Below are 27,297 nucleotides of genomic sequence, written 5' to 3'. Positions count from 1 at the left end.
TGTCAATGATGTAGCCACATGAAGAGTATATAAATCAATAGATTCATTTATAATTGATGGGATCACAACACAAAGCATGGTTTTTTATGTTCTATGTCTCCTCTCATGTTATGTACCACCCTATGAGCTCCAAGTCTATCATGCACATAGCCTTTGACTCTAAACTAGAACTGATGTATGTTAAAGTAATTTGGCTTCTCACCAATGATGAACTCACAATATAGCTTTTTCAAAACATATAGAGGCACCACATAATTACTACATGGCTTTAGATCAAATACCATATACCACCTATCCCAAAAACATGATCTCATCCCAGTATGAGTGCAACAATGATAGGAAAAGTTTTGGTTGTGTAATAGGGGGTTGCCAGATATAGGATCATTGAAAAGAGAACATATAGTACCTTTCTTTATATCTTTGTCTTTCACTTTCTGATATGATAAACCATCAACATAACCACCCTACAAGCTCCAAGTCTATCATGCACATAGCCTTTGACTCTAAACTAGAACTGATGGATGTTAAACTAATTTGGCTCCTCACCAATGATGAACTCACAATATAGCTTTTTCAAAACATATAGAGGTACCAGATAATTGCTACATGGCATTAGATCAAATACCATATACCACCTATCCCAAAAATATGATCTCATCCTAGTATGAGTACACCAATGAATAGGAAAAGTTTTGGTTGTGTAATAGGGAGTTGCCAGATATAGAATCGTTGAAAAGAGAACATATAGTACCTTTCTTTATGTCTTTGTCTTTCACTTTCTGATATGATAAACCATCAACATAAAGTGAACAAAACCTATCCCTCCATGTACCCCATTTCATAACCTTCCTAGACACCTCATTTGTATTTTGGGAAATTTGTTCTAGTGTATTCTCTAGGGTTGAGTGGCGAGAAAGTGTAGCTGACCACAACCTATTGACCATTTGGCTAATGATAGCACTATTTTGTGTAAGCCAGTTTAGGAGGTCCTATTGTGTAGTAGTTAAATGATGTAATTGTATGCACAAAGGGTTTATAGGAGGTAGTGGTCATTGAACAAGAACATTGAGTGGAGGATTTGTGGTTGTGTTACTATGGGTAGAGGGTTTTGTGGTTCTGTCACTATGGGTGGAGGGTTTTTTGGTTATGTCACAATGGGTGGAATGTTTTTTGGTTGTCTCATGATGGGTAGAGGGTTTAATTATGTAGGAGGTGGTCTTTTGCCTCTCCCTCATCTTCTTGAATTCCTTGATGCATCTATATTAAAATAATTTTTAAAAAATTACAAAACTTATAAATTACAAAACCACATTACAAAATTTGATGGAAAAATACATAAACAATGAATAGAATGAAAACCTACCTCATTTGAGGGGTGCCATGGATGAAAATTCAATTAAAAATCAATTTTTTTCTTAAACTTGATCGGTTTTTGACCTTCTCTTTCACACTCCACATTGCTACTACCCTTTGAGGGTATAAAAATGCCCTCAAACACATTTAATAGGAAAAATATATAGTTCTTAAAACTTGATCAGGTTTTGTAAAACTTGATTAGGTTATTAAATAAGATGATTCAAAAAATCCGATTGGGTTTTGCAAAACCCGATCGAGATTTTTGAATTATCTTATTTAATAACCTTGTTGGATTTTTCAAACTATAATGACTAGGATTGGATACCAACCCTGGTCCACATTTCACTTTTAAATAACCTAATCAGGTTATTGAAAACTCAATCGGGTTACTCAATTTTTTGCATTTTTAGGGGGGGTTGTCCACTTTTTTGTACACTAACTTGGTGCACTCACTCTCTACATTAGTTGCACATCTCCCCACTAACGAAAAAGTCATTTCCTTTAATCAAAGTATTAGCCTAGTTTTTTACATGTTAAAATTCTACAAATTTGTAGTAAAAAATCTAGTTGAAATTAGGGATTATGCATTTTTAATTGGTTATGCCCTAGAAAAATCCCTAAATTTTTTTACCCTAATTTCATTTATGGCATAGGTCAAAATAAAATTGATTGGCATTATTCATATTTTCAAATATGCACAAGAAGGTTTTAAATAAAGCCCTAAAACCTTTGAAAATCATTTTATTATATAGTTTTATGCAGTCTTTTAAATATTTTTGAGAAAATCTATTTTACCCTAGCACATAAATCCTTTTTAACCTCAGGTTTTCCTTTGGTTAGCCTACATGTTGTTTTCTTTCTAAGTTCTTAACCTAAGCAGAGTTATGTTTGTGATAGTTAGATCTTGGCAGATTGACGATCGTCACTTTCTCACGTTTTGACATTGCATAAAGATTAACTAAAGCGAGAAAGTGATGAATCATCACTTGTCCATGGTGGTACTTGGCTTAGCTCTGGGCTGCAAAATGAAAGGTGCTAGAATGTTTAGTCATAAAGGCAAGTTCTAATTGGTTGAAGGTGTTGACAAAGATAAAAAGAACTTTAGTTTTGTAGAAATCGTTGATCAGATGCAAATCAGTAGTTGTCACTTTCTCGTTTTTCAAATGTGCACGATGTTTAGCTAAACTAAGAAAGTGATCTAATGACATGTGGATATGGTAGGGTTAGCTTGTGTCATGAATTGCCAAAAGGTTTTTGAATGTATGACGTTCTAGGTGGCATGTTTTAATTTTCTATGGATACAACAAATAAGGAAAAGTATTGCTTTGTCATCACTGTTAGATCTTAGAAGATCAAGAATTATCATATTCTTTCTTTTTGAAGTTGCAAGAAAATTGGCCAAAGTGAGAATAAAACTATTGGACGTGTCTTTGTGGTCCCAAATTCAAAAGGAAGTGTAATGATAGCTAAGATCTTTTAGGATCTTTGACTAGTTTCTGATCGATGATCATCGCTTTCTCAAATTTTGAAGATGCACAAAGTTTAACTAAACTAAGAAAGTGAATAATTGACATCTGTCCAAATTTCTATAATGGTAATGCAACCTTTCAAGTTTAAAATAGAATCATCCAATATTTCTAGATTCATGGCTAGATTTCAAAATTTCAGCACTACCCAAAAAAATTACTATTGTAACGATTTATGTTGATCAATGCTAGTTCGTGTGAGGAAAATTATACATAAAATAGACAAGTCAATTAATTTTGATTACCAAGCAATTAAGAGTTCAAAACTACAACAAAAAACTAGAGATCAGATTGTGTTTTCTCAAGCAATGAAGTGTTGTAGCTAGATTTGTCATTAAAGTAAGAAAATTTTTACTGGTAAGTATAGATATCTTTTGAGAGATTTTTTTCTAAAATTGTGTTGAAAAATGCCACGTGGATGAGTTTTTTTGGTAAAGTAGACTATCAACATAGGAATGTACATGATGATTTTCAAAAATAGGTCCCTCAATCCACTAATGAAGCAGCTAACGGAAAAGAATTGGTTCCAAAAAAACCCTAGATTGTAGATCAGTGAGGGATTGTGTGATAAAGAAAATTGGATAAAAGATGTAGAAACATCTAATATTGGTCTGGAGTTGTTTAGAAAATCCTTCTTTGAGAGAAACCATGACACTCCTTTGAGCAATGTTTGGCAAATTAACTATTCTTAGTGTTTTCTTTGATGATGAAATCCTAATGATGATAGTGAAAGATATGACCTAGTATCAAGAATAGTTAAGAATCATGCCAGAGATAATCTCTTTAGGATTACACCAGAGGTGATTAGGGAAGTTTTTAGGTTAAACCCTGACCACGCATTACATGAACAAATTGATCTAGAGGATTTACAAGCCAAGTATGATGTCCAAAGTGTATACTTAAGGAATAGACCACTACAAGAATAGTTTGTAAAGATGGGTCATTTTCCATTGGCAACAGTAAATATCCCAAAGCTCCCACTAAGAAAATACTTTAACCCTAGGGCACAAACAGTATACTTTTCCCTCCATAGACTTTTTGGGATGGATGAGAAAGATCACATCCATGGGTCTATAATTTTTATAATTTCTCAAATATTGCAGTATGGTATGAGCTCAAATTTTGAATTTGCACATATTTAGTAGAAGAAATCCATAATGGATTGACAGATATCAAAAAAGCCAAAGTAGTGAAACCTTTTTGTTGGCATTCCATGTTGATGTACATATGTTTATACAAGGGTGTTTCTATTTTCTCCAAGGAGATGAAATTGGGGTTAGAAAAGGATGGAGAAAAATAACACGTTCAGTTGTGGAGTACAAATATGACTTGGGAAGTCATGGATGCCAATATTGTGAGATTTGACAAATGCTTGGCATCCAAATTGAGGATTTTATTAACTAGAAATAATCCTAAGATACCTTAATCATTACTATAATTTAGTAGGCCCAAGGATCATGATAAAGGGTTGAAGGTAAGCCACAATTGTGGGGATATCATTCCATACTCAGTCTCTATGGTATTTAGAGTGTATGGTTTCCATGGGAAACCCAATGTCCTACTCTATCAAGTACCACTAAAAGTTTGGATTACATAATTCCTATGGCAAATGGCATGACTACAAGAGAAGGAGCTCCGCAACAAATCAAGAGGTATAATTTTTTCCTTTTTCAGTATTGTGCACAATTTTATTATTACAAAGGAAGGATGGAAGAATTTTGGCAAATTTTTGGATAGGTTCTAGATGGCCCAATCTCATGCACATTTTCATGATCCTGAGGGATTTTATGACATGTCTAAGAAGAGGACAAAAACTAAATCTTATGAACATTTTGTTTACTTTCCTAAAGATATAATTAGAAATGAATTTTCACTACAAGAGAAGGAGATAAGGAAATAAAAATGGAAAGCATATAGCTGAATTCTTGAGTTAATTAATGATTTAGAGTCTAAGTATAATCCCTTAGCTGATGTAAAATATTGGGGAAAGAAGATTAATATGCTTATAAGTAATTTTTTTGTGTTCATGTAAACCCTAAATGAGAAGAAAGCCATTTTGGGTCAAGCCTATCCAAACCATGCTATTGAGATAGAGAGGGGACTAACTAGTAGAGCCATCAAAAGCAAATAGCAGTATGCTTTATAGAGAAGGTCTAGATATGTTGTAGCAAATACTATACAAACTATACCTCTCTACAAGAGACAATTGTCTAAAAGTATACCTACTACCCCTATTGCAAAGAAGCAGAAATTAGAATAGGGTTCCTCATCTAGGGTTGAAGAGTATTCACCTTCACAAAACCCTATCCACATAGATGATGAAGACTCGTTGAAGGAGAAATTGAGATAGATAGGAGGTGAAAAGGATATTTCCATAACTCCAATAGATGTGGAAGAGGGAGCACCTGTAGAGCCTCCCATGCCATCATTTTCCCTCACTATAGAGGATTTTAAAGGAAGAGAGATTGATCATGTGGTAGTGAAAGCATCCCAAAAATTCTTGAATGATGAAATTTTTGTTAAGTCACTAGCATTCATACAATTTTTTTGGAGGAACAATATAGATAATTTTGAGGCAAGGTATGAGAAGATCAAGATAGAGCAAGTTGATAGGTAGGGCTCTGATATTGAAGAGGAGATCAAGGAAAGCATTATGGAAGATTTTGGATAGGTAATCCCTAAGGGGGGAATGCAATTGATAAAGGATTTAGGAATCATGATATTATCTAAATGATACATTTCTAATGCAATGGTCTTTGATGCAGTTAGTTAAAAAAGGAGACCTAGTTTAGAACTAACGATGAGGTTTTGCAAGCTTAAAAAGGGTGAAATATAGTGATGACCACAAAGCCTTGGTCATGTGGTCCATTTAGAAGAGAGACAAATATATAATTTAATAAGTATCAAATTTTGAGCATACAAGAAGTCACATGGTCTACAAAGTTGAAGAAGTGGAAAGTGAAAAGGTGGCCTTAATAAATAAGGAAATGGTTGACTTTGGTGTAGTTGTGGAAACCAAAGATTTAAAAAAAAATTCATAGAACTAAATGAAAAATTTGAAAAGGTTTTGTAAGCCTATAATGAAAGAGGGAAGAAGATCTACCAATTAGAAAGCAAGATTTCAAAATTGGAGAAACAATTTGTGAAAAGAAATGTAGGCACACGATTTGGTCCACTCATAATTGCTCCCCCTACCCCAATACCACCTTTTAACACCATTCTGATTATAGATATCCCAAGTGCTCCTCAAGAACCACAACTTTATTTAGCTAAGAATCTTAAACAAGAAAAAGATAAATATGTTCACTACATGTGGAATTAGGTATCAAACATGAGGATAGAATTAGAGATACAATTTTGTATCTAGTAGATAGGGTAGGTTGGCCCCCATTTTATTTGGAATTTATAAGCTAGTAGAGGTATCTAATGAATTGATAAATAATAAGAAAACCTTAAGGCCAATTTTGAACAAATCGATCAATAGGAATGATGCCATTACATCCCTTTGTTGCCATGTCATCGACATTTGTAATGAATAGGTTGAAAGGACTTTTGATCAAGCTAATTATTTGTTAGATTTTTATCATACAATAAATTTTTCACAAAGAAGGATAAATAACCACTTCCTGAAGTATCTTGGTAAATGTTTTAATTTATTTCCTAATGAACTCAAAGGTATGGTTCAAATAAAAGGAAAGGAGGAATGGGCCAAGGATTTGAATGAATTAATGCATATCAGGCTTAATAAGGTGGTAAATGATGAAAAATGCATTTGGTTTGCTAGAACTTTTGAGGAAGTTGTATAGGTATAATTATTTTTTGATTATTTTAAACAAGATTTTACTATGATAAGAAAAATGGGGAAAATGTCCTAAAGAAAGAACAAGAAATATTGAGCTTCAATTGGCCTGATGATGCACTTTTTCGCAAGTGGAAGTTGATTATTCACCAGAAACACAGTTGTTAAAAATGGCAGTTGAGAGAGAAAATGTGGACAAATCAATTACCATAGAAGAAGTGTAGCTAGTTTATATAGCAGTTCAGATAGATCAAAGATAAAAAGAGTAGCCAACTTCAATAGTGGACATGGTCACTCAAAAAAATGATTTGGCAGAAGAGAAACCAGTTATTTTGCACATCCAAGTATTAGAGCATGATACATCACTCAATTGATCTTTATATTTATGTTGACTAAGAATGAAAATGTTAGCCTACACTTGATTCAATTTACCTTAGGCTTTTGGTAAAATATTTGGTTACCATGTCTTAAGATCATTGAATTAGAAGAAAAAAGGCTCATAAATATGTTGTTACTAGAATTCATGTTATAAATCTTGACTATAAGAGTATAGATTTGAATTCCTGAGGTAAACTCATCTAAATTTTGTAGAGTTCAAAGTAGAGAAGGCTTTGATATCTTATTAGTTGGTCCTTTTATTATGATTTGCAAAATACCAATACTAGTTTGTAATTGATCCCTAGGTTTTTTGGCATTATAAAAGGTAGTTGAAATCACTATTAAATAAGGAGCCAACAAAATGGCAACTTTTCTAGGGAGCCTATGAAAGAAATGAACTCTAAAGTGTTGGAATCTATGTTGTGAGTCACATATTTGCAGTCATATATTTGTTATCTTGTAAACTTGTGCTTTGGTATTGGATTCTTTTGAATGAAAACCTTGAGAAATTATAAATATCCCAATACAATAGAATGTTATATGGCATATAGTGTGCATACAAGTTCCTTATCTACAAAATAGAGTTTATATTCCCAAAAGTATGCAGCCTGCAAACTCTCCCTAATTGGCCTATTGTTTCAGATCTGCTTTAGAAAAGAATTCTTGTCCTATTTTTTTTCCCTAGTCCCACAATTTTTAATTTTTCCCTCTATAGGGTGGTGATTTGGTCATAATATTTTGTAGCTAGTGCTATATATTTCAAGTTATTCTAACAAAAAATGGAAGACATGAGGAAAACTACATGAGCATTTACAAAGGCTAATCAAGAAGTGCTATTGTACATAGATTTACCTCATGGAGGTAGGAAAAACCAAGCAAGAAAGAAGATAGATCCTAATCTTATCTAGAAGCCTAGAGGTAGTGCATTAGTACATTCTTAATAACAACCTATGGTAGAGAGAGAATCTTCTTCCATTAATTTTGAATCAGAAACCACCAGACTCTCGGTAGAGATGTTCACAACCCCATTGTAAGAAGAAATAGTTTATCATGATGGGAATGTGTCTTTTGTAGGGGATATTCCTTTTCGACTGGATGTGGTGAAGGAAATAAACCATAGATGAGGATATAAAGGTAATTTAGATACTGGAGAAATAAAGAAGATCTAACCAAAGAACTAGAGAAGGCTGAAAATGAAACCCAAACTATTGAAATAAGAAGGAAAATATAGTTTATTACGTCCAATTCTATCTTACAATCTTGGCCAAACCTATCTTCACAAGCCATGCCCTATGCTCCTACTTGTAGACCAGCAATGGCTAGCCAAAACACATCTTAGTCTATCCCTACCACACCTTCTACTATAAGTAGTCAAATATCTATTACTCAACAAATCTAGTAGCCTCAAATACCTATACAAACTCAAGTCACTAGAGCAAGTACTTCGAATGTTGCTATTACCCATTTATATGTAGAAGTACAAGAAAATTCCATTGATGGGCATTACTATCTTTCCCCATCCTATTTCAAATGATCTAAGAGATAATATCATAAAAATTTTAGGCAATAATGCTATAACTAGGGAATAGCACCTTGGGAAGTCTATTGACATGCTCAATGATTATGAGGTAGAATATGAATATTTAGTGATGAAGTTATTTTTTCACTCATTGATAGAGAATGCTAGAGATTAACTTATGAGATTTCCTGATGATAACATCAGCTCATGGAGTGATTTAGAAAATCTTTTCAAAGAGTTGTATGGTGATAACACAAACACTAGTTTTATGTTTAATGAATTCAACAACATAATAAAGAATTCAAGTGAATCCACCTTTAACTTCAATGTAAGAATTCAAAAAGGGATGTAGTTTTCATTCTAAGTGATGAGGCTTATTGAAGATGTATGTCTTACTACCTACTTCAATGATTTTGACAATAAGATGGCATACATATTGAGAGATAAGGATCCTAGGACTTTGAGGGATGCTTATAAGATGGTTGTGAATATTGAGAAAAATAAAAAAAAATTCTTAGGTAAGTTAGGAAGAAGGGATGATCCAAAATTATTTAATCCAAGGGGTTAAAAAAAAGGGTGATAAATCTACTACAACTAAGAATCCTGAGGATGACACAATGAGCCAAGTTTTAAACCTATTAAAGAACTTAAATCCATCAACAAACCAATCCAATATGCAAAGTACTAGTGATAAACTAGAGTTTTATACCCATTACAATAGGCAACCTAACATGTAGTACATCCCTATACCACACAATGGAAAGATAGAATACCTATTCCTTATCATACTGAAGGAGCTAAGTGTAGTGCTTCTCATATTTGTTGTCTTTACATTGTTATATTTTGATCTGAGAGATATTGTGACTCATGGTATTTTTACAGTTTGAGATGACCTAAGGGTTAGATGTTACACTTTGAATTCAGTATCATAGATGTTAGATTAATATGTTTTTTAGTTGATCATATTTGTATGATGATGCTATTTTGAGATGAGAATAGGGCTTATGATGATATTTGGTTATCCAATATTTGGACATCTCTAGTTATTTTTTGTGTTGGATTTAATGCTATGGTAATTTACTTCACTCTTGCTTTTTTATGCTTTATGCAAACATGAGTGGTGTAAATTTATTATTTAGGTGTAATTAAATAAATGAATAAATTAGGTTATTTAATGCATTTACTTCTTTAGCTATGTTATTATATTCAATTGTACTTGATCATGTGTTTTAGTGTGTAGGATTTATATCCCTAGCAATGACGCATGGAGTTAGTGATTCAACTATTCATATTTTACCAATGTCATCCATGTATGGTCAATGTATCTTATTAATTATTTAAATTAAACCTCCATTGATTTGATTAAATCCAAACTCATTGGCATTATGTTATTAGACCTAAATATGTCTTTCCATTTAGAGGTTCGCATTGTAATGAAAGTTATTAAGGATTTTTTGTGATTTTGGGTGTTTTGGCCTTTACTTTCATTGATTTGAATTTCTAGCAACTTTTCCACATATGAATTCCAATTTCTTGGAACAACCTATTTTTGTTTGGACCTATTCAAGGTTTAACTAGGTTACCTATTTATTTTTCCTAATTGATTATTAACTTTAAAATTGAGTAAGTATCCAAAGAGGAAATTAATTTATCATTTATCACTTTTGGAAATTACAAATTTGAGAGCTTTTTCCAAAATCCTCTTTTGGAGGATTGCATGTCTATTCATTGTGAGAGCTATGGGTATGGGATCTTCATGAGATTAGTCTCATTGGATTCAACTCAAGGAGACCTTGGTTTGTCGCAACTTTCAATAGCTATCGCAGGATATATATTTTATCAAGTTTATTCTTGTTTTAGCCCTTTTGGCTATCAAGTAGGGCTCTTTTTTTTGTGTTTCAACTCTATTTCTCTATCCATTTCTAGTAGTTGTGTGTTAGGAGGCTGAGAACTAGTGTTCCCCTCTATTTTGTTCATTAGTTCTACTTGGTTGGATAGGTATGAAGGTTTTCTTGATTTTCAAGATGAGATTTTGGAGTTTTGCACCCTTATGGTGGTCATTTTTGCATATGGTGTTTGAACCTAAACTTTATTCGATTTTTGTGGCTTTTGTACCCTAAGACCAAATTCGTTTTAGTTTTGTAGTTTTTGATTTTTGAGGTTTATACCTCAATTTGCAAGATGCCATTTTTTCTTGGATTTTCTTAGCATGATGTTGGTCATGGACTTGGATTATCCATAGGATATTAGTTAGACCACTGCTACACTTTTTTTTTGCATTGGGATACTTTCTAGATTCGTACTCCTAATTCTAGTATTGGTTGAGTGTGATTTTTCTTGTGTTTTCATCTAGCCCCTTGTGTTTTGATCTTTGTGATGGTGGTGCTCCACACACGAGCATGTTCACATGCATTTTTTAGGTGACTTAGGAGTCCCAATATCCTATTTGTATTTCAGTGGAGTTATGTTCATTTTGGGTTTGGTTGGGAACATGCATTGCCTATTGGCACTCATCGTGTGATGAGCATGGGTATGTAGGTTAAGTCGGTGGAGTAGCTTCTCTTGTAAATCAGGTAGTTTTTCTGATAGGGTATATGTGTAGAAGTTTCTAATAAGTGATAACTTAATTAATTCATAGAAAATTAAATAAGATAAGAAACTTATGGTCAACCTCCTAAGGGTGGTGCCAAGGGGAATGGTTAGTTATTCTTACAACACATTAACCTCCTAAGGGTGTACCAAGGGGAATGGTTGTTCATGTATTTTCAGATTGGGTAATTCTGAGTTACCAACTCTCCACAAGAGCCCATACATAGTTGACCCATAGAGTGTTTGACTAGGAGTGATTGTACTTTCATTGTCTCATGATCTTGGTTGTAGTCCTTCTTACTGCCTGACATGAGTGTTAGCCATGGATGTTTTCTTTATGTTTTTTTGTGGTTGGGTCATTATCTCCATTAGCATGATGAGAGTGGACCTATGAGTTTCACATAGTTGGGAGACATAACTACCTATAACACTTATTGGGAAATGGTGTACATAGATGGTCTATTGTTCTAGTGTGATCGGTGCTTGATGTTTCACTTGGTATATTCAGGATTCCAGAGTATGCCCCCTTATGATTTATGCTTTCATTAGAATGCTTGGATAACATGTTTAAATAATGCTAGTTTTATTGACGCATTTTTATATTATGATGTTTTGTATATGATTAAATGATGTGGTTTACTTAGTTGGAATATCTATTGCTTTACTAGATTAGCATGTTAGATTCCTTGTTCTTATGATGTTATTACACTTTAGTAGTGACATCCTCATAAGATAGCTTTGACTATTTAGTTAGCCATTTGGGATGTTATGCATGGGGGATGGATAGGGCCTTCAAGCTCTCATGATGCTATTATGCACATGAGTTTTTTTATGTTCATTCATTGTGATATTGCTTCTAGTACATTTCCTTTACTTATATGTTTCATATGGTTAGTTTCTTTCTATTATTCCTTCCTTGTGTTTGAGTGTTCAAGCCTTGATTTGTGGATCTGGTACTCCCTAGTGTGGTGGAATTTGTTTCCCTATCTTTTCATCTTTTGTTTTCCTTGCTTGTTACTATGTTTCCTTGCACAAGATTGTACTCTCTCATGTAAGAGTTTGATGTTTCATATGGGGGCTTCTATTTCTTTGCATGGTTGCATGCACTTCCTTGCATGAGCCTCGACATTAGTGCAGTGGTTTTGGTAGCTAGTCCAAGCATTTCTTCATGCAAGAAGGTAGTTCTTCATGTGGTGTGGTGTATTTCCTCACATGAGACTATAAGTTGTATTTTCTCAAACAGAAAATAGGAGGCATCTCTGTTATTTTCAGAGAACACAATTTGGTGTGCTGAGTACCCTTGGGATTTCTTGAATTTCCAAGCTTTGATAGAATAGAGATTATATGTCTGTTCTTGTTGTTGGTTTCCATATTTTAGTTGAGTGTGTTGGTCAATACTGGAGTTTGGAGATTCATTAGTTTTCAAGATTGTTCGTTAAGTCTTCCATTATGATCTTTATGAACCTTCTATGTTGGTTGTTGCGTGCATCCATACTTGTTAAAAAATAATCTTGGCTTTTATTTATCATTTTTCTAAGGATCTCAAGATGGGACATTACATCTAGTATAAGAGCCCATGTTGCAACATTGGGATCTTTGTGTTATGCTTCCACTATAATATTGTTTTCAATGTGTATGTTGTTATCTTAGACTTTTTATTTTGATATCTTGTTATGGTTCATGCTTATGACTATTATGTTTGTGACATGTGATTCTAACCTTATCTTGTTGCTTCCATAGAGATGCCTCCTAATGTAAACCTGGTGATCGAGGTAGGAATCGAAAAAATTACCATGAAGAAGAACATCATGAGGAGGAGCATCAAGAAGGAGAGGGAGAATAGGGTAACAATGATCAAGGTGGCATTGGAGCATTGATGCCCCTATTGCAAGAGACCATAGCTTGGTTAGGACATTGTGTAGAGGAAAAATAATGTGGCCATGGCTGAGAAGAGGGATCTCATCATGGAGATTCCCACATGTCTAAGCATAGATAGGAGCATAAACATGAACATTCACATACACCACTTGGTGGAAGAAGGTACCATCAGGGTGGTAGGGACTATGGTGGTGAGGAGTCCATTCATTTGGATATCATGAATTCTCTTCAACAATCCAAACCACCATATTATGATGTTAAGGGAATTGGCCTTAGGATGAAGACTTAGTTATTGGACATGGAACATTGCTCTTCCATGTACCCATATTCAACCAATCTGAGGACCTATTGTGTAGTTATGTAGCTGAGGCACCATGCACTCATTCGATGGAATGTAGAGGTGTAGAAACTTCAAATCAGCATTGTAGATCTCACCTTGGAGATATTTGAGGATAGATTCAAAGAGAGATTTTTATCTCCTCAATTTAGAGAGGTCCATGCTGATGAGGTCCATGAGATTAAGCAAGGGAACATGTTAGTGGACCAATACCAAATCAGATTCTTTGAGCTTAGATAGTACTCATGCTATAATCATGATTCTTTGAGCACAAATTATAGAGAATAATTTGGCTAGAATGTTTAGTGGTAAATAAGGTTCTCATAATCATAGTGCACTATGGACTGGTGTTAAAAGATGGTCTATTGTTCCAATGCAATTGGTGCTAAATATTTCACTTGATATATTTGAGATTTCGAAGTATGCTCCTTTGTGATTTATGCTTTCATTGGAATGCCTGGATAACATGTTTAGATGATGTTAGTTTTATTGATGCATTCCTATATTATGATTTTTAGAATATTATTAGATGATGTGATTTACTTAGATGGAATATCTATTGCTTTACTAGATTAGCATGTTAGATTCCTTGTTCTTATGATGTTATTATCCTTTAGTGGTGACATCCTAATAAAATAGCTTTGAGTATCTAGTTGGCAGTTTGGAATGTTATGTGTAGGGGATGACTAGGATCTTTGAGATCTTATGATACTATTATGGTTGGGAGGAACCACACATGATTTTCATTATGTTCATTCATTGCGATGTTTCTTCTTGTGCCTTTCCTTTACTACTATGTTTTAGATGGCTAGTTGCTTTTCATTATGTCTTCCTTGTGTATGAGTGTTCTATAGGGGTTGAGAATCCAAATCTGATAATATGCCAAGATCACCTACAATGCAAATAGCTTGAAGCAAATACCACACAAGAATATTTCACAATAGGAAGTTAGAATTGCTATGTGAAAATGGAATTGGAATGAATTTGCAATGAGTGAGAGACCCAATAAAAAAGCTTCATGGAAGCTTTTAGAACAAGCTAGAATGAGGTAGGAGATAAGGTTGACAACTAAGCACACATCCACAAAAGGTGGAAAAGATAAGTATGCTAAAGGGAAAAAACTAGCGTGTTGTCAACAACTAACCTCAACTACATGCATTAACCTAACTAAACTTAAGTAATAGAATAAATAATTAACAAGTAATTAATTATTTTCTCTAACACCCCCCATTAAGTGCAACTTAGGGGAATTCCTTAAGCTTGCAAAATAAAGGAAAAAAAGAAAAATGGGTCCCAGCAACAAGGCCATTTTAGGTACCCAAGTACAATGCAAGAAAATGCAACCTCTGTAAAATGGGGAAAGAGAGAAAACCACTTGGGAAAAACTCTCCCCCAAAAAAGAGGTTTAAAAACATGCTGAAAAAAAACATGAAGTGAAGGAAGGATGGCCTAAACCAGTCTCTCCAAAGACAACTTCGGTAACCCCAAGCATTGACCGCAACTGAAGAAAGCGAGGCAATGCAAAAGGTTTAGTGAAGATGTCTGCAACCTAACCAGTGGTAGGAATGTACTCCAATGCAATAACACCATCCTAGAAAAACTGATGGATGAAATGCATATGCAACTTAATGTGCTTGGTATGCTGATGTTCCACTAGGTTACGTGAAATGTGGATAGCTCTCTGATTATCAAACCACAAAATAGTGGTATGATTAGGAGGAAATCCAAAATCAATCATCAATTAACGAAGCCATAAAGCCTCCTGACTAGCTAGAACTGTGGCCCTATACTCAGCCTCTATAGATGAAAGTGCTCGAGCATGTTTTTTCTTGCACGACCATGTGATGGGACTAGAGCTAAGTCAAAAAACAAAGCCAAAAGTAGACTTTCAATCATCAACATCACTGGCCCAACCTGAGTCAGTGTAGCCAACAATGCATGGAGTCCCCATAGTGTAGTGAATTCCATACATGAGTGTGCCCTAAATGTAGTGCAAAATATGCCTAGCAGCTTGCCAATGACTCTCATGAGGGTCTTGAGAAAATTGAGAGACTAGGCCAACTGCAAAAGAAAGATCAGGGTAGGTGTGTGTCAGGTACAATAGGTTGCCAACCAACTATTGATACAAAGTAGCATCCACTATAGGTGAGGAGCAGGAGGTAGACAAAGTAACACCTGACTGAAATGGTGTAGGAGCAGCCTTACAATGAAGCATGTGAAAGCGATGAAGCATGTCAAGAGCATACTTCTGTTGATACGCAAAAATTCTAGTAGGAGACTGATGAATCTAAAGACCAAGAAATTAGTGTAGCAAACCAAGATCAGTCATCTCGAACTGGTCCATCAATGCATACTTAACATCCTAGAGCATGGATGACAAAATAGCTATAAGGATAAGATCATCAACATACAAAACAAGAATCAGAATCTCATCACCAAGATATTGAATATACATCGTGGGATTAGAATGGCAGCATGTGAATCCTATAGACAATAGAAATGAGTCCATCTTCTCATACCAAGCCCTAGGGGCTTGTTTGAGACCATACAGTGAACGTTGAAGCCTACAAACCAAGGTGGGATCCTGCACAAAACCTAGAGGCTGCTCCATATAAATCTCCTCTATGATATCACCACGCAGGAAGGAACTCTTCACAACCATTTGATAAATTGACCATCCTTGTGAAGCTGTGAGGGATAAGACAAGGCGAATAGAATTCATCTTGGCGAGAGGGACAAATGTCTCAAAATAATCAACACCCTTGACTTGCAAAAAACCCTTTGCAACAAGATGAGCCTTATGCTTATCAATGGAACCATTAGCAACATACTTAGTGCGGTAAATCCACTTACAATGCACCAGTTTTCTCCACTTGGGAAGAGAAAAAATATCCCTTGTATGGTTCTTCATCAAAGAAGAATATTCCTCCTCCATTGCACTATCCCATTTTCAATGTCCTGTCGCCTCTGCAAATGTTTGAGGATCAGTACTAATAGCATGACTAAGTAGACTAGAATGTGCAGTGTCAGAACGGGTGCGACGAGATGTGTATGGGTCACCAACTAGAGATCCTGTAGCCTCAATAGTAGCTCGAGCTCATTTATGCATCTAGTGAGGATCCTATGGTGGAGGTATATTAGGATGACCATGATCAGCATCCTCATCATCCGTGAAATAAAGTAGAGATGAAGAGGGAGTAGTGGGAACTAGAGGAGGCACTGGAGGTGAGGAATGAAATGCAAGAGGGCTCTCATCAAATGGGACTTCCCTTCAGAATAGAACCTCTCTAGAATCAGGATCAAATAACCTGTAAGCCTTTACATCCTCACAGTAGCCAACAAAAATCAATTGTTGGCTCTTTGGTTCCATTGCTTTCCTTTGAGCATCAGGTACAAATGCGTATGCTATACTCCCAAAAACTCTGAATGATGACACATCAGGCTTGACATGGGACCAAGCTTCCTTAGGAGCCATATGTCGAAGTGCCTTGTGAGGCATCTGATTCTGAATGTAGTTGGCACAATTGACTACCTCTGCCCAAAAACATGAATCCATGGACCTAGACTAAATCATGCAATTTTCCATCTCCTGAAGGGTTCTATTTTTTCTCTCTACCACACCATTCTACTGAGGAGTGTAGGGCATTGAAAGCTGATACTGAAGATGATGCTCAGAAAAGAAATCTGTGAAAGCCTGGTTCACATACTCCCCCCCATTGTCCATACATATCCACTGAATAGAAAGCCTAGACTGCTTCTCTACAAATGCCTTAAAAATTTGAAATGAGTCAAAGGCATCAAACTTTTACTTAAGAAAGTACACCCATGTGCGTCTGGAGAAGTCATCAATGAATGTAAGCACATATCTAGCACCCAAAAAAGAAGTAGGAAATGACATGAGGTCACTATGAATCAACTCCAAAGGTGCTAAAGCACAAGTGGCTCATCCATGTGGAAAAGAATCCATATGTTGCTTTCCAAGTGCACATCCCTGACAAACACCATTTCAATGGGAAATCTAGGGAAGCCCAAGAACAAGTGCTTGTGTGCTCATCTGCTAAAGATATCTATAATTGGCATGCCCAAAGTGTTCATGCTAAAGTCTACTTACTAAATCTGCATGTGCAATTAAGCATGAACCTGTGTCATTAGAAGACTCAAGTCTATCAAATCTGTAGAGGTGAGATGTAGAGTCAACACTCCCAGTAGCCACGATCATCTCTGGATCATGCAAGTCCCAAATAACCACATCATGTGGTGAGAACTTGACTGTCTTCCTAGAGCTAGAGTGGCAAATCTGATAGATAGACAGAAGGTTCATCAAAATATTAGGAACACAAAGTACATCCTGTAGAGAGCCCTTGACCAAAGCAACAATGCCAGAACCCAAAACTAGAAGTTGAGAAGAGTTCCCAACTGCAATCTATGTGGTGGCACAAGGAGCAAGTGAAGTCAGCAGCTTAGGAGTGTTTGTTGAGTGGTGAGAAGCCCTAGAATCAAGAATCCATAAAGGCACTAAAGTCGTAGCTCATGCAGAAAGAGCATGACCTTTCCTTGCAGGTGGAGATGTAGACTGGGAAGCTAAAATGTGATGCTCCTTTATGGCTTCCTCTAAAGCCTCTAATCATTTCCAACATGTAGAAACTGAATGTCCATCTTTCCCACAAAAGCTGTAGTTCTCACTTGATTTCTTCTTAGTGTTGGAGGTAGACTCACCCGAATTTGAAGAATCTTTACCATTGGGAGGGTTTGTTGGAGGATTAATTGGAGGCTTAGGATCAGATTTTGATGTGTCTTTCTTCTATTTTCCTTTCTTCTTTGATTTCCCCTTAGAATTTTGAGCAACCAATACTTGGCTAGAAGAGCCAGAGCCATCCACTTGTTGGATCTTTTCCTATTCCCTTGTCAACCTATCGCAAAATGTCTCAAATGTAGGCATCCTATGTCTATCTGCAAGGGCATCCATGGTGGAGTAGAAAGTAGAAGAAAAAACTTGATACTACCCCTTTAGCTTTGAGAGTATCAAAAATATGCACTCATCATCAGTTTTGTTCTTCCCACATCCCTGTAAAACTGCACTTAGGGATTTGAACTTCATCAGAAAGTCCTTGATGGTGGGAAAGTTTCTTGGTGACAAAGAGTCAATTTTGCATCCAACTAAAGTTTTTGAAACTCATTCACCTATCTAATCAGAGTCTAAAATTTCTACCAATTAGCTCGTGGAGTAGTCAAACCATCCAAGTGAAATAGGAGATTATCTAAAATGTTGAGTGCAATCAGTCCCATGGCTGCATCCATTTATTTCCTATGTTGTAGAACCTAAAAAGGTCACATAAGAGTAGGTTGATTCGCATCCAGACAAGACCATAGACCTCTTGACATGAGAAGCCTACTCATTTGTGCCTTCTAGGTGTGGTAGTTGTGTGGTATGAGATGGATCACAGATGGATCCACCATTGAGAGAAAGAAAAAGATGAAAGTAGAAGGAGCTTAATTAAAGTAAATTACAAGAAAGAAAGACACCCCCCCTACAAATGTACAAGAATATCTCCCAAATACCACAAAAACAACTATGGAAAGAAAAAAATTGTTAAAGAACCTGGATTTGTTGATGCAAAATAGGAGGAAACACAAGCCTCTACTTTGATGAAAAAATTGGGAACTCAAATGAACTCAAAATCTTACAAAAATAGCACCAATGTCTCTATCTCTGAGTTAGCTTTCTAATGCTTATTTCAGATCAGAAAAAGACCTCTGTATGCTCAAGTTATGGCCAAAAAACTGACTGTTGCTCCAAAAATGTACCTTGCTAGAAAATTACAGACACTGGGTTAAATTTGACGCTCGTATGGCCATCACAAGACTTGCACTAGAAAATGATGTCAGCAGCCAAAATGATGATGTTAGATGATGGAAAGATGACATTAGCTTGATAGAAAATGATGTCATCACTATTCTCAAAAAAGTGACATAAGTTGTCCAGAAGATGACGTCAGTATCGTACGCACCAAAAAATGATGTAAGCAGTGCTTAAAATGATGTCATCTATTTAGTGGTGGTGCCTAAGTGGAGACTGTCCCAACTTAGAGTGAACATCTAGGATGGCTGCCCTAATTATACAAGTAATTATTTTGTAAACAAAATAATTCTTTCCTTCAATTTTGTTGTTCTATTTCTCTTAAATACGAATATATCTTTTTCATACAATCTGTATTGAATTTTTAGGTTATACATGTCACACCAACATGTATTTTATCTCCATCTAACTTCACCGGTCATAATATGACATCACCATCATGTATACTATCTCCATAAAACAATACACTATTGTATACCAAATTCCATACATAGACAATTTTTTGATTGCCAAAGGCTAAGTATCTTTATTTCTAAGGTTTCCTATAAGCATGTATATCATTTTTTTCCATAAATGACAAAAATTATATATATCCACTATCCAATTGTCAGCAATCTCCTCCTTTGGCATTAATGGCAACAAAATAGGGAAAATTAGCTAAGTAACAAAAACTACATCTATTATTTATCCAACTTACATATGCTCCCCCTTACAATATCCTTTACAATATTTATCTTCTTTTTACATGATTTAAAATTTTCACATTGTATCTCTCCCTCTTTGACATCAATGACAAAGGTCAAAATGTCAAAATCTGTCCAAAAGAATGTCCATCTATTGTCCAAAAAAAATATCGTACTTCTGCCTTAAGCTGGTAGAATCTTCATGCAATCATCAAAATTTTCCTTAAGATTATCCATACCTTTAGTCCATGTCTCCTTGGTTGATTTGGTAGAGGTGAGAATTGCACATAAAGCATATGATGCAATTTCAACAATGTTGGTAAATAGATTGTTCTTCTTTTTTAATTTAACTCTTAGATTCCCAAATTTGTGAATAGTATCTGGTTACAATATTTGGAAAGTTGCTTTAAAGAAAAACTAACCTTCTTCTGAATTATTAGGTATAGCTCCCTATTGTAGATTTTCAATGAATTATGTTTGTTCCTAAATCTTAAGAGGGGTATGTTCTTAACTTGAGAATAGAAGAGGTAAACAGAGCTAAACCTCCATAAGATTTAACTCAGGCAAGAAATGATTTCAAAAGATTAATGAAGTTTATGAACTCACACATCCTATTAACTCATAAGACTTTAACAACTTAATATTTCATATTAACTAATACTAAACTGATCAGCAAGAAACTAATTACAGATAAATAAAGATTAACTTGAAAGAAAATGCCTAAAGGATATCTCTTGAACCTATGATGACATTGCTTATCACATTCAAGTGACTACCTCAGAATAGGGGAACGAAGCTTTTTTCATTCCTTGTTTTCATTCAAATAAAGAGAACACATATAATTAACATCTAATAGAATGGAACAAAAAAACATTGACACAAAATACCATTCAATTGGCTTTGCAACATTGAGTATTTCACACCAAAAATTAGTCGACCTTTTATTAAACTTTAATTCCAATACATATAGGACTTTGAGATGACCATTACAAAATAAATTTAATTGGTTCATCTTCTCAAAATGGCAAATGGTAAGGAGCCAATTTGTTGATTACAATGATTACATCAAAATATGGAAAGGGGTAGAATATGAATCACTTCACTTTCTTTCCCTTTTCTACTTTTTTCCTATAGGCCTTAGTAGATACAATGATTTAAATTAATTCTTCATGCCTATGAACATGTACATTAGTATATATCAAGAGCCATTTAGAATGCTCTATAGCCAAATCTTTGACAATGCTCAAATGGTCTTGCATTTTCTCCATGACCATGTGTACACATCCACTAAGTTTATGGAGCTCAAAAATTCTATTATGATGACCAGAAGATATCCCCATCAGACCATCAATGTAATTGGAGAAGTTTGATTACATGATGGCTACCCCAATTATTCCTTTTCCTTGTCCACTAGTCTGTGAGTCTATATGCAAACCTCTTAGGAGTTTGTAATCTCTTTCTTGATCCTTCTTCACTTTAGCTTTGATTTTCTTAAGCCCATCTTCTACTGATAATATCATTTCAGACTTGAACTACATGTTTTGAGGTCATTCAAATAAAGGCTCATCCCCTTTAGGTAGGATCTTTTATTCTATAGCCTCCTTAGTCTTCGTACGAGTGATCACCTTCAACAAATAGACACAATCTTCACCCTTTGTTCTCTTTGTGGCCAGAGTATTCTTCATATTTCTTTTTCTCTTCCTGTCTAGAGTATCCTCCAACCATGAATCTATGCTTATCACTTTGGAGGTGATTTCAAGGAAATCTATTCTAAAAATCTTTCTCTTGACTGAAGTGATTTCTTTCGTGATCAAAGAGAAAGGATTTTTTGGAGCCTATGAAATGAGCTTTCAAAACTCTTGGCCTTTCTCCACCTCTGATGTCTTCTTTTTTGCCTCATTAGATTTAGTGGGTTCACTATCACTAGTTCCTCCATCTCCTAAATCTACTACATGCACTTGAGGACTACTTGGCTAGAGAAGTGTAGCATTTCTAGATGGAACTAGGCTACGATGTGGTGAGGGGACCAGAGTAGCCACACTATCTTTAGGATCTTTTTCTTTCTTCTTCTTGGCTTTTGATGGAGTTCCAATCAATAGGAGGGGTCCATAATGATAATTTTTAGCCAAAGGAATATTCTTGTTTTGAGGTTGATCACCTCTACTTGATGCTTGAGCCAGTCCCTAAGTGATAGTCAAAGTCACACCTGATGTGCCTCCTTGAGGAGAAGAAGTCATAGAAACTATTGGAGAAGCTTGAGCAGATGTACTTCTACTTTGACTCCTTCTACTTGTGGTCCATTTGACCTATTTCTCAGTCCTCTTGATAATCTAGGCCATCATTATATCTAAATCCTCTCCTTCATCTTCATAAGGTTCAAAGCTGACAAGAGTACCTCTTAGCTTTTTTAAGTAGGTGTTACTATACATATTTAACTATCATCCTCTACTCCTTCAACATTAATATTAACCTTGTACAACTTCACTTGGTCCACTGTCAACCTGGTGAAAGCACCATCACAACTCTCAATCTCATCCTTGCAATTAGCCTAGTAGTCTTCAATGGTAGTGATATGTTCGATTACACTTCTAGATTGCAACACCTCCCTTGCATATCCATTCGGATTGAACATGGGCTTCAAGACTTCATACCTATCCAATTTTTATTTCATTTCAAACATCTTCACCAGTTCTTTGCATCAAAATAGGACACACAATTGAAAGTTCTTACCTTCATAGGAAACTCGTACCCTTTCTTCTTCAAACTCTCACTCAACATGTTCACTTAGATTTCTTGCTACATGATCTCAATCAACACGATCATATCACTAGGATATCTTGAAAGCTTCATTAAGGGAAAGCCATCAAAAGCTACAAGATGAAAATATGAAAAGGTTGAGAATTGGATAAAATGATTCCCAAATTGGCTAATGGATGCCATGGCTTCAAGGCTGAATCTCCCCTCTAGACATACCTATAGCTCCCTACAAATTCTCATGGTGAATGCATCATTAAGTCTTATATACTCTGCATAGCTATTTCCCAATTGTAAACATGGGTAGAATTCATAAGACTTAACATCGTCAGGAAAAAATTTCTCCCTTGGGAGGCCTAGCCATAATTGTAAAGAAGCTAACATGTAAATGAGGAAGGAGGACATGTAAAATGCATTGTAGAATTTTGTAGTAATAAGAGAATTGGAATGAATCTTTCTTACCTCATGAGCCCAATCAATATATTGGGTATCAGAGCGGACAACTTGCACCAAAAAGAAATATTGCTCAACAATGTTTAAAGCTTCTACCTCACCTTTCAATCTATGTAAAAGGACCATGATTTTGACAATCTCATGTTTGAGATTAGTCTTAAATGGAGTCTTAGGAACCTTACTCTTGGTGCTCCGTGGTTATTGAAATTGTGATTACATGATCTCTTTTCTCCAAAACATCTTCTTCATGGAGAACACAAAAATAGCTCCTCCCAAATGTCAAATCTAAAAAAATTTCCTATTCCATAACTCGAAGGCAATTCACCATAGTTTGCCTATCAATAGAGATCAACACTATTTCATTTGGCAATACAATTTTTCTAGTGTTCAAGTTGTAATAATTTATGCATTCATAGATTAATTTTGGACCTTGGACTACAATAGGAAAACTAGCTACCTTAACTAGCCCACATCCTTAGAGTTTCTTGGTAATGGGATGGATTAGCTAAGAGTTCACTTTCCTTTGGGAATCCTTCATATCATAAAAATGGAGAGGAGTATACATTAAATTATATAGTGAAGACTTAATTCAATTCAACCCATTGAAACCCACAAATTTGGTTGCCATTCTATTTGAAACTAAAATTTGAATCTAGAAAGAGAAGGATAACAAATGCACATATACTGGCTTTTTGAAAAAGTTATGCAAATTAATAGAATAATAGTTCAAGAAAGAGTGGTAATTTGAGAAACAAATGTGTAGTTCTAATAGATATCTCAGTGTCCTTTCACTATTATATTTTCTCAATGGTAACTTTCTATCTTCTCGTATTTACTTTCTCATTTTCCTTTATGTTTCAGGAAATTGTCTTCATGGGTACCCTGTGGGAAAATATCCATTGAGTTGAATTTCATTTAATAGCTCTTTCTCACAATGGTTAGATTATTTCTATTATCATCTTGAGATATATTACACAAAAAATGTGAGTCCAATCCACTTACAAACTTGATTTCCTTTAAAATCCAAGAAATTGTCTTCACGGGTTGAAAACCCACTGAGGAGAAGACAATTTCCATTTCTCTACCTAGGCTTCCTTTTTTAATTTACCTTTAGACTATTGTCTTCTTTGGGTTTAGAAACATCCTAAAGGAGTATGAAAATTCCTTAGAGACCCACCTTTTTTTTTCTTTCCTTCAGAATTGCCTTTCATGGAAAACTAACTTCATGGGTTGAAAATCCACTGGGGAGAAGTTGTTTTTGAGTTTCTACCTAGAATGGTTATGATAGTTGTGATGAATCCTAAACATTTCCTTAGGTAAATAATCATAAATGGAACATGAATTTATCATTGGGAACTTTTTTATTTTCTTACTTTGACTTGTATGCATCATTTGGAGCTCTTTGCGAACAATTGTCTTCATGGGTTGAAAACCTATCGAGGAGAAAATGAAGTCTAGATTTTTAGAAGCTTCTATTCTTATTGAGAAAATGATAGATTGCAAGTAGATATAATTCTTGTCAGTGATCTTTTCTATGAGCAATGTGAATCTCCATCAAATTAGGCACTAGGCTACCCATACAATTGACTCAACACAAAGGGAGAACCACCCGGCTATGAAATGTAGAGAAGGGAAAATGGAGAAATCTGATAAAGATTCATTCCACCTAAATGGGCTTATACCTAGACTCAAACACAAATATGAAATTTTTAAGACACAAGAAATCACTTTACTACTTGGGTAGAGGATGAAAAGTGAGGAAGTCATTGGCTCTATCTAGGGACTTTGGTAAGCCATACCCAAGCCAGGAATCCAAAATCTCTAGGTTCACAAAGCTAAAAGGTGGCTCCACCAAAAAAAAAACTTAAGAAAAAACCAAGGGAAAAATGAAGGCAAGGGAAACCTAAATTTGATAAAGCCTCAAATCCTAACCATTGTAAGTCAGCAGTAGCATGTTTTCATCTAGATATGCTAATTTAAATGAATTGTTCTTGAATGCCTGATTAATAGTAAATGGACCCTTCCACAAGGTATTAAATTTCTTATGCATATATTGTGGTGCTCTTTGCTTATCCCATAGTAATACACTATCTCATACCATTAATTTTTGTGGTCTCTCCCTTTTATCAAAAAAGTTCTTCAGGTGCATATGGTGTTGTGTGATGTGATCCATGATTTCTTCTCTTTATTCTTCAAGTTTTCTTAAATAAAAAATATTCTTTTCCATTCCATCTTTATAAATGTCATCTTCAATTATTGTTCTTAGTTTTCTCATAGCCAATACTAGGGGTAATGGAAGGTTAACTTCAGTCCAATAGACCAATTCAAAAGGAGAGTGATGCAGGAGCATCCATAGGTATAAGGGCAATCCTGTGTCACCCAAAAAAAATTCTGTTCATGTCTTTTCATTTCTAGATACCCATTTGAGTCAAATAAAGGTTCCAACCCTCATAGTTCCACTATTAGTGTTCTAGGTTAGAGTATTTGAGCCCCTTAGGGATACGTAAAAAAGCTAAAAAATAGGAGTATGTAATTGAGCCATCATTTTAATGAACTAGGAGGTGTAAATGGGTTAGATTATTGTAATTGTAATTTAGAGCATTCCAAAAAAAGAATCAGGTCAAAAGTCTCCACGGTTTGAAAGTTATTACAATTTTTTGATTTCTGGAGACCTCGTAAGAATGCTTCAAAGTCAAACCTAGGGCATTAAATGACCTCGTACAAGGCCAAAAAATGGGGGACAAGAAAAGCTAGTCCATAGGGCTATAAAGTGCTTGGAGAGCTTTCTAAAAATGTAAACAGTTCATCAATCGGAGCTACGATTCAAAAGTTATGCCTCCCAAAAGCTCGGTTACCATCTCTGGATTCTTCTAGTTTGGCATCAACTTCTAACACGACTTCTAGAACCTTCTATTTGGTTGGTGGATTCCAACTAGCCCTTTCTAGAATGTATTCCTAATCCTTAACCCTTCGGGGTCTATTTAAGGACATTTCAGGCATTTTAAAAGGCAGTTCAGAGTGGAGTTTGAGAGAAGGTACTGGGAGAAGAGTTTATCTCTAGATTTGTGCTATTGTAAGCCCATAGGGCATGTGTAGAAGTCCATTTTCTCTATATTGCATGTAATAGAATATTTACATAGTAAATAAAATTTCCCCTTTCCTGTTGTGTCCACAAAGAGAGCATGGTGGAAGGGCTAGAGCTATTAATCCTGAGGAGGTTAGAGCCCTCCAAAGGCAAGTCCAAGCATTGCAAGAGGAGCTCCATAGGGGAGCAAATATTGCTGTAGGTGATGAAAGTGAGGATGATAATGAAGAAGAATTTGGACTAGAAGTGATGGGGACACAACCCAAGAATAGAATGGAAATAACAGAAAAGGAAAATTATATTAACTGAGAAAATAAGCTAGTACAACCAGTACAGGAAAATAAACTTCAAAACATGCCCAAAAAGCTTACAATAGCATAAATCTGGAGATAATTTCTCCTTATGGTACCTCCTCTCAAACTCCACTCCGAAGTGCCTTTTACAATGCCAAAAATCTCCTTAAATAGACCCTGAAGGGTTGAAGACTAGGAGTACATTCTAGAAAGTGCTAGTAGGCATCCACCAACCAAATAGAAGGTTTTGGAAGCTATGTTAGAAGTCAGTGCAAATCTAGAAGAATCCAGAAATGGTAATCGAACTTTCGGGAGTCATAACTTTTGAACCGTAGCTCCAATTGATGAACCATTTACATTTTTGGAAAGCTCTCGAAGCGCTCTATAGCCCTATGGACCAGCTTCACTCGTCCCCCATTTTTTGGCCCTTTTTGAGGTCATTTAATGCCCCTAACTTGACTTCGAAGCATTCTTAGGGGGTCTCCAAAACCCAAAAAACTACAATAACTTTCAAACCATGGGGCCTTTTGACCTGATTCTTTTTCTGGAATGCTCTAAATCATAATTATATTCATCTGGCCAATTCACACCTTCTAGGTCACAAAAATGATGGCCAAATTGCATGCTCCTATTTTTTTAGGATTTTCAAACACACTGATAGTGGAACTGTGAGAGTTGGAACCTTTATTTGACCTAAATGGGTATCCAAAAATGAAAAGACATGAAATAGAAACTAAGTCTAAGTACAATTTTTTTTGGGTGACACAGGATTGCCCTTATACCTCTGGAT

This window comes from Cupressus sempervirens, chromosome 8 (genome assembly GCF_028749045.1).
Source record: "Cupressus sempervirens isolate cs-2001-9-10 chromosome 8, ASM2874904v1, whole genome shotgun sequence".
Classification (NCBI taxonomy): Eukaryota; Viridiplantae; Streptophyta; class Pinopsida; order Cupressales; family Cupressaceae; genus Cupressus; species Cupressus sempervirens.
This window is presented reverse-complemented; position numbering follows the sequence as displayed.